Source organism: Drosophila busckii, chromosome 2R (assembly GCF_011750605.1).
Source record: "Drosophila busckii strain San Diego stock center, stock number 13000-0081.31 chromosome 2R, ASM1175060v1, whole genome shotgun sequence".
NCBI classification, from domain to species: domain Eukaryota; kingdom Metazoa; phylum Arthropoda; class Insecta; order Diptera; family Drosophilidae; genus Drosophila; species Drosophila busckii.
In genome coordinates, this window is record NC_046605.1 from 19920768 (window position 1) to 19931422 (window position 10655).

Consider the following 10655-nt stretch of genomic DNA (forward strand, 5'->3'; position numbering starts at 1 on the left):
TGTTGCGGGAAAACTGCCAAAACTCTCACGATCATTATGGGAGCAGTCGCTCGCTAATAAACGTGAAATTCCTTCATAGCATGATTTAAATAAATTTCTCTGTGACCGGTATCAAGCCTTAGAAGCCATGGATGATGGCGATTCCAAACAACAGAGAAATACTTCCGCCGCAAGAAAACTAAACGCTTTTGAGACCACAGTGTCTTCCAAGCTCAAAACGTGTGATCTTTGTTCCAAAGAAAACCACCCAGTTCGGGTGTGTCCACGGTTCCTACAAATGACAGTTCCAAACAGATCAAACTACATTAAGCAGAGAAAGCTCTGTCTAAACTGTTTCGCCAGAGGGCATCAACTCCGTGATTGCCCTAGTGCCCATAATTGCTTTACTGCTATGTGCTTCCGAAACTGGTAGGTAATCTGCCTTCTAATTACATACGTGATTGCGTGTTATCAGATCTTCCCAACATCAAATTGGCTGATCCCTCCTTTTCGAAGAGTTCCCAAATCGACGTGCTCATAGGAGCAGATATCCTTCCTTCTATTCTGATGAGCGGGTTTCAGTCTAGAATTTGTGGAACTCTGGTAGGCCAAGAAACAATTTTCGGCTGGATCCTAACAAGACCAGTTCCGGCTGAAGTTAACAAATCAATAATCTCCTTCTCCACTCAAGTCGCCGTCTGGCCAAAAACCGTCACTTGAAGATTTGTTCACAAAGTTTTCGGGAGGTGGAGGATCTGCCGGCAAGTGTGCCAAAACTGATACCTTTTGTGAGCAGAATTTCCAGAAAACTACGATAAGAGACGTATCTGGGAAATATGTAGTGACGCTTCCATTCCGTGAGCCGCAATCTATTCAACTGGGACATTCCAGGTCCATTGCGATGGCTCAATTTATCAAAAATGAGCATCGACTTCTCAAAACACCCCAATTAAAGGAAGAATATGATGCCGTCATCCAAGATTATTTGGATCTGGGGCATATGAAGCTAGTTCCGTTTAGTCTCCAGAATCCTCATGGTTTTTACCTTCCTCACCATGCGGTTATTAAACCAGAAAGTACCAAAACAAAGGTCCGAGTGGTATTCAACGCCTCTAGCAAATCGACGAATGGCCTGAGTCTAAACGACGTTCTTCATCCGGGTCCAATCCTTCAAACTGATTTAACCCTGCAGCTCCTAAAGTGGCGTTTTTTCCAATTTGTTTTCAATGCCGATATAACTAAAATGTATCGGCAGATTCGTGTCGACTCCAAACATTTCTCTTACTCCAACAGCTGGCTAACGATGTCGAGGCTCAGTATCCTCTCGCAAGTGACATCATTACCCAGCACCTCCTACGATCTGACTTCTTGGAAATAGAAGAAGCTAGTGTAGCGAAGACGCTCGGCATCCGATGGCAGGCAACCACGGATGAATTCTTCTTTACGCCCTCGAAATTCCCTACAAAGAGCTCATTTAAGAAACGCGAGGTGCTCTCGCAGATTGCCAGGCTATTCGACCCGGCAGGTTGGTTGGCACCTGTGATAATCCAGGCCAAGATTTTTATGCAAGAAATCTGGCTTCACGAGCTTGCTTGGGATGATATCTTGCCTGAACAGCTCGTCCGACGCTGGCAAGAGTTCCTTAAAAATTATCCGCTTCTCGATCAGATTCGTATTCCTAGGTGGGTAAATTTTGTCCAATGGCTAAGATGCAGTTCCATGGGTTTTGCGATGCATCACAGCGGGCAGATGGGGCCGCGCTTTATGTTCGAATTGAGATAAATGGACAAGTTTTTACTCATCTTCTAACGTCCAAGACCAGAGTGGCACCAGTAAAAACAGTCTCTCTGCCACGTCTTGAATTGTGTGGCGCAGTGCTTCTAGCTGAACTGGCCTCAATTATAATTCCACAGCTCCCATTCAAGAATGTTTTTAGTCGATTTGACGCCTCTATGTGTTGTATGCTTAGTGGTGAAAGCTAACATCGAACAATGACCACATAAGGACCGTTGAAGGGATGCACATAAGCGAATTAACGGAAGAAACGCGTGATCCCACAGGTATAAAGGGCCGCGACAACGGCAACGAGTCCCTCGTGGGCCCAGGCAGCTCCAACGGAGACAGTGGATCACCCCGCCGCACACAGGCCAGTATTAATGCGGCAGTCCTCATGCCCAAATCCTACAAGACCACCACGCCCCGAACTACAACGACAGCTGTCGGCCCCGACGCCCGGCCAACTAAAGGAGGACGAGTGGCCAGATGAGATCCGGGCGAAGATCGAGAGGCAAGGCGAGCGCTGGGCCAAAAGGACGGCCACGATCGTTACGGTGGGCTCGAGTAGATATAGGATCCGATCTAACGCCCATGGCGTAACTGTACGCAGATTAGTGTAACAAAAATAAAGATAAAACAAAGAAAAAAAAAACCATCTGTAGCACTGCATTATTTAAAAAACCAAACGTACCAAAACAAAGGGGGAACACAGGGGCACTTCTATCCTTTACAGCCATCCGACCAAGGGAGAATTGGACATCCAGGAGCCCAAGGAGGACTCCTCGGCCACCACAAACATCGGGCAGCAACGATGGCAACAAGTACAAAATTAAAAAAACACTGTTGTTGCCGCAAGAAAATATAATAAACACGCGGGAACATAAAATCGAACTAGATGGCAACGCCGAACCAGGGTCGGAACAACGGCTCCAGAGATCGCCAAGTTCCAACAAAAAACAAGACATGGCAACCCAACGATCACCAAAGGGCGCAAAATTTAAACTTTGATATATCACCTTATCAGCACGGTTTTGTTGAACAAAAGTCTACCACCAACAATTTACTTGAGTTTTCTTCAAGGGTGGTTAAAGGTTTTCAAAACAAAATGCAGACTGATTTTAGTAAAGCATTCGATTCCGTTAATCATCGTCTTTTAATAAATAAATTAAATATTATTGGATTTCCAAAGAATTTTTTGAAGTGGGTATCTATTTACCTAACTAACAGTAGTTTTCAAGTCAGCGCTTCTCCAGCCGTGTCTGTTAACGTCTGGATTCTCAGGGTAGTCACCCTTTGGACATTGCTTTTTATACATTTGAATTTTGTAAAAAGAGGAATAAGGGTATTTATGAAGTGCCAAAATGTTATGTAACAGGGAGAAGGAGGCGTGCCCACAAAGTATATATATCCTTGATCAGCTCGACGAAGCTGAGTCGATATAGCCCATGTCCGTCTGTCAGTCTGTCCGTCCGTCCGTCTGATGAGTGCGTGTTCCTCAGCAACCATAAGAGCTAGAGCAACCAATTTTGGTATGTAGCTCCTATATCCAGGCCACTACGCTTTTATTTTATTTTTTTTAATTCCTCCCCCCTCCCCGCAAATTCGAAAAACACGATATATAAGGCAGTACATAATAAATAAAATCTGAAATAAATCACAAAATGCCTAGTCATGTTTTTTGACCCGATTGTGAAAAATTCAGAACGATCGGATAAAAACCTTAGGAATTATTCACATTTCAATTTAATAGACAGCGGGGTGCACGTGCTGACGCGCCATACAAACGTCGCTGCTGGCGCTTCAGCGAAAACGAGCTGTGACGCGTCCGCTGTTTGTGGTGTGTATGTGTTTGTGAGTGTGTGTTGCTGCCCCCGGGATGGGCCCTAGTCAAAGTGATATTTTTAAAAAGTTTGGTTTGGCGCCCAACTTTTAAACCTGTCACTTGTTAATCTTATTTATCAATGATCTGCACCTCAGTCATTGTGATTCAAACGTTCTAAGTATGCTGATGATGTGAAGCATATGCCTATCGTTTAGAGACATGTCAAGTAGTCTTTATTGCAGACAGATCTTGACCACTTTGTTAATGGTGTAAATACAACTTATTAAGACTTAACTGTTCTAAATGTTGTAAAGTAATGTCCTTCTATAGACACTCACCTCACATAGTTGAGTACCACATTTATCAGTTACCTCTCAATAGATTAGCAGAAGTAAATGACTTAGGTGTTATCCTTGATAGTAAGCTAAAGTTTGACAAGCATGTTTCTCTAACTGTCAGTAAGGCAATTCAAGTTCTCGGCTTTATCAAAAGATGGGCTAAAGCATTTGATGACCCTTACACAACAAAATTTCTTTATACATCTCTTGTTCGTCCGATTCTGGAATATGGCTCTTGTTGTTTGGTTCTCCACAATACTCGAACCACAGAATAGTATTGAATCTGTCAAAAAAAAAAATATTGAATCTGCTTTGCGAGGCTTTAACTGGGTTCCAGGAATTGATCTGCCATCTTACACTAATCGTCTACTTTTTTATTAATCTTCCATCGTTAGCTAACCGCCGTATTATGTAGCGTTATGTTTATGATTAAATTAGTTAAAAGGGAAATTGACTCCTCATACTTGTTGAGTCAACTTAATTTCTCAGTTCCTGCTAGGAATACTCGAAATTTTGTTCCTTTATCACTTATACATGAACCCCTTCGAATACTCTGTGCTGATTACAACAAACTTTATTCTGATATCAACACAGAGGCTTCTGATTGTATTACTAAAAGATCTGTTTTAACTTTTTTCTAAATATAAATAATTAACACTTACTAAAAGATTTAAACTTTTTTAACTATTATAAAGTATAAAAACATAATCTTAAATAATTTTTAAATTTAATTTTTAAATTATTATCATAATTATCTATTATCGTCGGATGTTCATAGTTGACATTAAATAATTAAATAATAGTGGACCAGCCTAGAGATGAAAATTCGATTCATCGGTGCTCCATCTTACTGCAAGCTTTGGCATCGGGACACAAAATCAACGTACACAAATTTAATGAATATGACCTCGATACTGACAAAGGATTAATCAGGGACTATCCCTGGTACTATTTGCCTGCGACGGTTCAGAAGGTGCTTATTCACGGATCTGCTATTATAGAGCACGCAATTGTTTCAAGGAAGGAGGAACCTGCAGAGGCGAACAACAAAGAAATACAGACTGAATTATACCCGCAAAATGTCACGAATATTTACAAATACAGACATATTGAATTATTTGCTTTTACGGTCTGACCCATGTATTACTGGGCAGAGAAATATGAAAAAAGAGTGGAAATAAATTATTTCCATCAGTTAATAGCTTGCTTGAGGAGACATCCTAAAATTTTTGTATAATTTTAAAGTTACAACCATTGTAAATTTAGTTTAGTACTTAAATGGCTCATAAATTGTTATTGCTTAATTATTTGTTAAATTTTATTGTTTGGGGTTCATTGGTTGGCGGATTTTTTCAACTACAAACACTATTTACGAAGCTTGGTAAGACTTTCAGCCCTCTAATGCACGCCGAATTGCGAACGAGATTTGTTGTACTCAAATAACCGAAAATTTTGAGTACATTCGTGCAGACCTCTATTATAAAATACTATTTTCACGATTTCACAGTGAACACAATACATTACATTTAAAGTTTTAGAGTCGAGATAATATATTTCATACATATGATAGCTTTATCGATGAACATATGATGCTTACAAATTAAACAGTGGAAGAACGGTAAAAAAAATGATTTTCCCGCTTTCCTGTTGAAATTTTTCCTGATCTTTGTTTGCTATAAAAACCTCACGGAGTCCAAGACCTTTCCAACGAATGCAAAACCGTGGAAATCTGTTCGTGCGTTCTGGAGTTATAGCGTCAGGAAAGAAAACCCGACTTATTTTTATATAGTAGAAGATATGTTATAAATTATAATTGTTTATTTAATTTATAGAATCACTAAGCCAGGAAGGTATACAGAAAACCAGTAGCAGGGCATGTAGATGGGCGGAACAACATTCAAAAAATTCCGAAAGGCGGATTCTTTTTGATGTTAGACGAGTTTGGATTCCCTTGTAAGGGGATGTGCGAAAGAGTGACTGTACTCCTGGTAGTCGCTCTGTCGACCAAAGAAGATGAGTCACTAGTCCCGATTTATGCCTATATAAATATCGGTGATAATACCACGAACTCTACTGATATGGCGGGTATTCTTATCTAATGTATCAGAGAAATAGAGACTCAAAATCGTGGTAATGATCTCATAGCCATCAGGAAGACTTCCATGCTGTTGAAAAAAGACTTGGCTCATCTTATATGTTTCACTCATATAAAAAACCTGTGGTCCATCACCGACAGACGCTCGCGAGACAAGTATCTCGAAGGAGTATACTCGCAAGATATCACTCCTAATTTTGAAACACAACTCGCTATAGCTTAAGCGGGTTCTTTGAAAATAAGCAATGAACGTTATCATGAGCTTATTAGTGAACAATTCTTTAATATTGAAAAGGTATTAAAGAAAATGTTTACGGATGAGTCAGTTCATAAAGTAAACCTTCATAATTTAAATAATGATAGGTTGGAGTACATGGTCGGTTTGTATAAAGGATATGTACAGATGTGTATGCTTTACACAGATGTTCAATATTTGAGTACTGAGGATACCGTCAAAACCTATTTCCATGATTTGTTTAAATGCCTACAAACACTTTATACAAATGTGCGAAGCAGAATGAGAAATAACCACATCTGTAACCCGTCCATACTTGCCTAAATTTCGTCTAACAAAGAAAAGAACACACCCTTTGCCATTTGTCAAATTAAAGGCTATATTGAATCTGGCCTAAAACATAATGAAATAGCAAAGAAGATTGGTCGAAGTCAAAACGTGGTAAGCAATTTTCTTCGTAATGAAGCCGATTACGGGAAAAAAATGATAGGAGGAAAAAAATATGCTACGACGGCATCAGAGAGGCGATTAATCCTTCGAACTGCTTCGAATTCCCACCTGTCTGCCAGTAAAATCAGGGATGAATGCGGTGTAAATGCTAGTTTGGCAACGGTAAAACGAGTTATTCGGAGTGCTAAACACTTAAAGAGATTAAAAATAAAAAAAAAACCTCCTCTCAATGATGCACGGAAGGAAGCGCGACTTCGATTTGCGCGGGATCACATGACATGGAACAAGGAGTGGAAGGCTGCGGTCTTCTCCGATGAAAAAAAGTTCAATCTCGACGGACCGGATGGCTACAACTATTATTTTCACGATATGCGAAAAGAGGAATGCTTTTTGAGTCGTCATCACTCCTGTACAGGAGGCGTAATGGTTTGGGGAGCCATATCGTTTTATGGAACTTGCGAGCAGCAGTTTGTTTCATCAAAGATGAATGCAAATGTCTACAAGACTGTGCTCCAAAAGGCTTTTCCCCAGTTTTCCGAAATTTTTGGACCTATTCAATGGACGTACCAACAAGACAACGCCCCCATCCATACAGCCCGGGTTACAAAACAGTGGATTAAGGACCAGAATGTGAACTTGCTCGAGTGGCCGCCATACTCCCCAGACATAAATATTATCGAGAACATTTGGGGACTTTTATCCAAGAGAGTGTATGAAGGGGGAAGACAATTTCAAGACTCGGCGACCCTGGTTGAAGCGATTAAAAAAGCCTGAGCAACTGTTTCACTGAGTGAAATTGAAAAATATTACGATTCCTTATCAAATCGAATGTTTGAAATAATTAGGAATAGGGGGGTCATACCAAATATTAAATAATTCAGAAATAATGTCTTTTATTATTTAAGTTACCAAGTACCATAAAAAATTGCTGTGAATAATTTTTTTTTAATAGTTTTGTTGGTCAAACCTATTCACTTGAGCCAAAAATAATGTAGGTTTTCAGCTGTTTTTGAAAAAAAAATAAAAAAATATAAAAACCAAACCAAAACAAAAAAAAAACTTTTGTATTTTATAAAGAATTGATCGTTTTACTTAAAAAAATTTATTTGGTTTAAATCCGAGTGCTCGTTATGAAGATATTATGTTCTAAGTCTAAAAAAGAAGTCAAACCTATTCAGTTGAGCGGCAGTGTATATGCCCTGCCCTGTCTAATCTGTTCCACAGTCGCTTTGCGCCCGACAGACGCCTAAGGTAAACTTTCAAAATTGTTGATTAAATGTTATGTATTAATTAATTATTTCTCATTTATTGCAAGTGATCGGAGAAAGCCAGAAAGCAAAATCAACAATAAAACATAAAATGGACCAGCAGACAGACTGACGCTTCTAAGATACCTTAGTACTTTAAATTTGTTTGATTTATGCAAAATATGTTAATATTTTATTATAAGTCAAGAAATTTTAAATTTATTGTGTCAATAACTTTTCAGTTTAAGAATAAATTATATTTTAATTAAAATTTTAGATTGCATTTATTTATTTAAATTAAAATGAGAGAGAGCGCTGTTATAAGATTGTCGTTGGCGCTCTTCAATAGGTCTTTGGTTAGTGTTATAAAATTATAAATATATATCGTAGCGCAAATTAGCTGTTGGCGGGTTATGTTGAGCCGGGCTCAAGATTTCTTCCAACGATGGATGCGGTTAATAAATAAAATGTAGAAGTTTTGTGGTTTAATGGCATTTATTAGGAAGGTTACTAGAACCTCCGTATATTTCAGTTGTTATCGTGATCATTAAATTAATAAAGTAAATGTCCGCACTTGCACTAGAATCACGTCTGGTCTGCACGATGCCCGGAAGGAAAGAGAGCCAGGGACGGGAGGCCTAGGGCTAGATGCTTAAAGCGTCCAGGGACGAATATGAACCAGGGCTAGGTCCTCTAAGTGCCCGATCGATACAGAGCTTTCGGTGGTAGGCTAATCCACGAAACTTCAGGTTATCGGCTCAGCTGATCTGTGGGTCCAGCTGATTCGTTACAAAATGTTATATGTTATAAATTATAAATAGGTCTTTGGTTAGTGTTATAAAATAGAGGTCTGCATGAATACAGCCAAAACGGCATATGGTACACTCACTCAAATTTCTGACTGAGTGAGACAATGAGTAAAACCGATTCGGCAAATGTGGTAAAGGCATGAGTAGAATATTAACCGGTTTTGAACGACGAACCAATGAACGAATGAGTTTCGCGACCGAGTACTCGGTTAGTTCAGCGCCGCATTGCCCATGGTAGAATAATACAAGGTAGCGGCAGCGTTGCCATTTTAGCTTTTTGCCCGCTATATCTGGCTGTTTTAAAAAGCAAATAGTGGGGCAAATTGTGAACTAGCGGGTAGCGGGAAATATAGCCTTTTTGAAAGCAAAATTGACTTTATTTTAGCTTTTTAAAAACAAAAATACTTTATAGTATATTTTCTATTTGAATCATAAAAAACATCGGTATGCCAAAAGAGCATAACATTTTTATCGATTTTTACTATGAATCGAGTTTAAACATGGTATTTCACAAGTTCAAAAGTGTGAGTTTAAGAGTTTCCAAGTTTAAAATGCCTAAAATATATAAACAAAAACCGCGTCAGTCCTGGATGCAGGACCCTGCATTTAAGAATTGGCTAAGTGTAGATGCAGCTGATGACGGCAAATGCTTTTGCAAATACTGCAAATTCAGCATTACAGCCAAACTTTCTGATTAACACGCACATGCCAAGACTGCCAAACACAAGGCTTCGTCTTCCGCATTTTCACAAACGAATAAAATTTGACGGATACCACAAGCTTTTGGGCCGAAGTGTTCAAGTATGTGGATGCAGCAGGAAATAAAAGATTTGCAGCACTATCTGCATTTGCGCTAAGCCTTCTGTCGTTGCCGTGGTCGAACGTAGAGTGTTCAGTCAAATGAACATCATTAAAACTAAATTGAGGAGCAGAATGGCCATTCAAACATTAAACTCAATTTTACACATTAGGTAATTTGTCTTTTTAACTCATTTAGTATAATATATTTAATGCATTAAATTTCACATTTTTAAGATATGGACTACGCCGGGAAAATAAGTGCTGCCTCAACTACAAAGTCCCAAATTCATGTCTTAAAAAGATTGGAACAAATGAAACTTATATAAATACAGCCGAAGAGGAGAATATAATAGACGAATTTCACACATTTCAAATATAACAGACTAATAAATGGTCTCTATGTATAAAAATATCGTTTGACTACTCTAGCGTTATTTTTTAGCTTTCTTAAAAATATTCTGGCTGTTTCTAGCTTTTTTTAAAGGTTGGTTTGGCTTTTCTACGCCGTAAAAAAGAAGAAATGGCAACACTGGGTAGCGGACTGCGCTCTTAGGTTACTTAGCTTCTTCTTCCTTTGTGCTTCTTTCTCGCTCTTGCTCTTTTTGTTTTGTATACGGTGTGAGCGGGAGGGAATAAAGCTAAGTACCCAAACACTCAAAAAGAAGAGCGCAGTCCGCTACCTTGTATTATTGTATCATGGCATTGCCGACGTCAAATTTATTGCGTGTTTGTTTTTACCGCACGCTCTCGTTGTCTGCAAGTAAGTGAGTAGGGCACGCATGTGTATACAAAAGGTAAGCAAAAAGTTCTTAGGCAGAGAGAGGGAGAGAGAACAAAGAGAAGAAAGAGCTTTGCCTCTCTCTGAGATCTTTATTGTTCCAATGTGTATGTGTACAAGTGTGACTTTTGGTATTCTCAACAGAACATAATATTATTTTTTAGGGTTTCTTATAGGTATGTAAATCTAAAATCCAAATCTGTTTAACCTACATACAACCTCTACTTCGAGGCCAACATATCGCCCATAGAAATTAGAACTAAACAACTACAAGCAAACATGTTCACAACACAAGACACCCCTTTAAAAACAATATTAAATAAAC

At 38.9% G+C, this 10655-nt stretch overlaps 1 protein-coding gene across 1 annotated transcript in view; it reads left to right on the top strand.

The window, feature by feature from the left end:
* The first annotated feature begins 1975 nt into the window (after positions 1-1975).
* The window catches only part of LOC117134698, a 31106-nt gene continuing 22426 nt past the window's right edge, over positions 1976-10655 (top strand). Inside the window, exon 1 of the mRNA XM_033293206.1 lies at positions 1976-2039. The gene's annotated coding sequence lies outside the window, so the exon portion shown is untranslated. The remainder of the gene's footprint in view (positions 2040-10655) is intronic.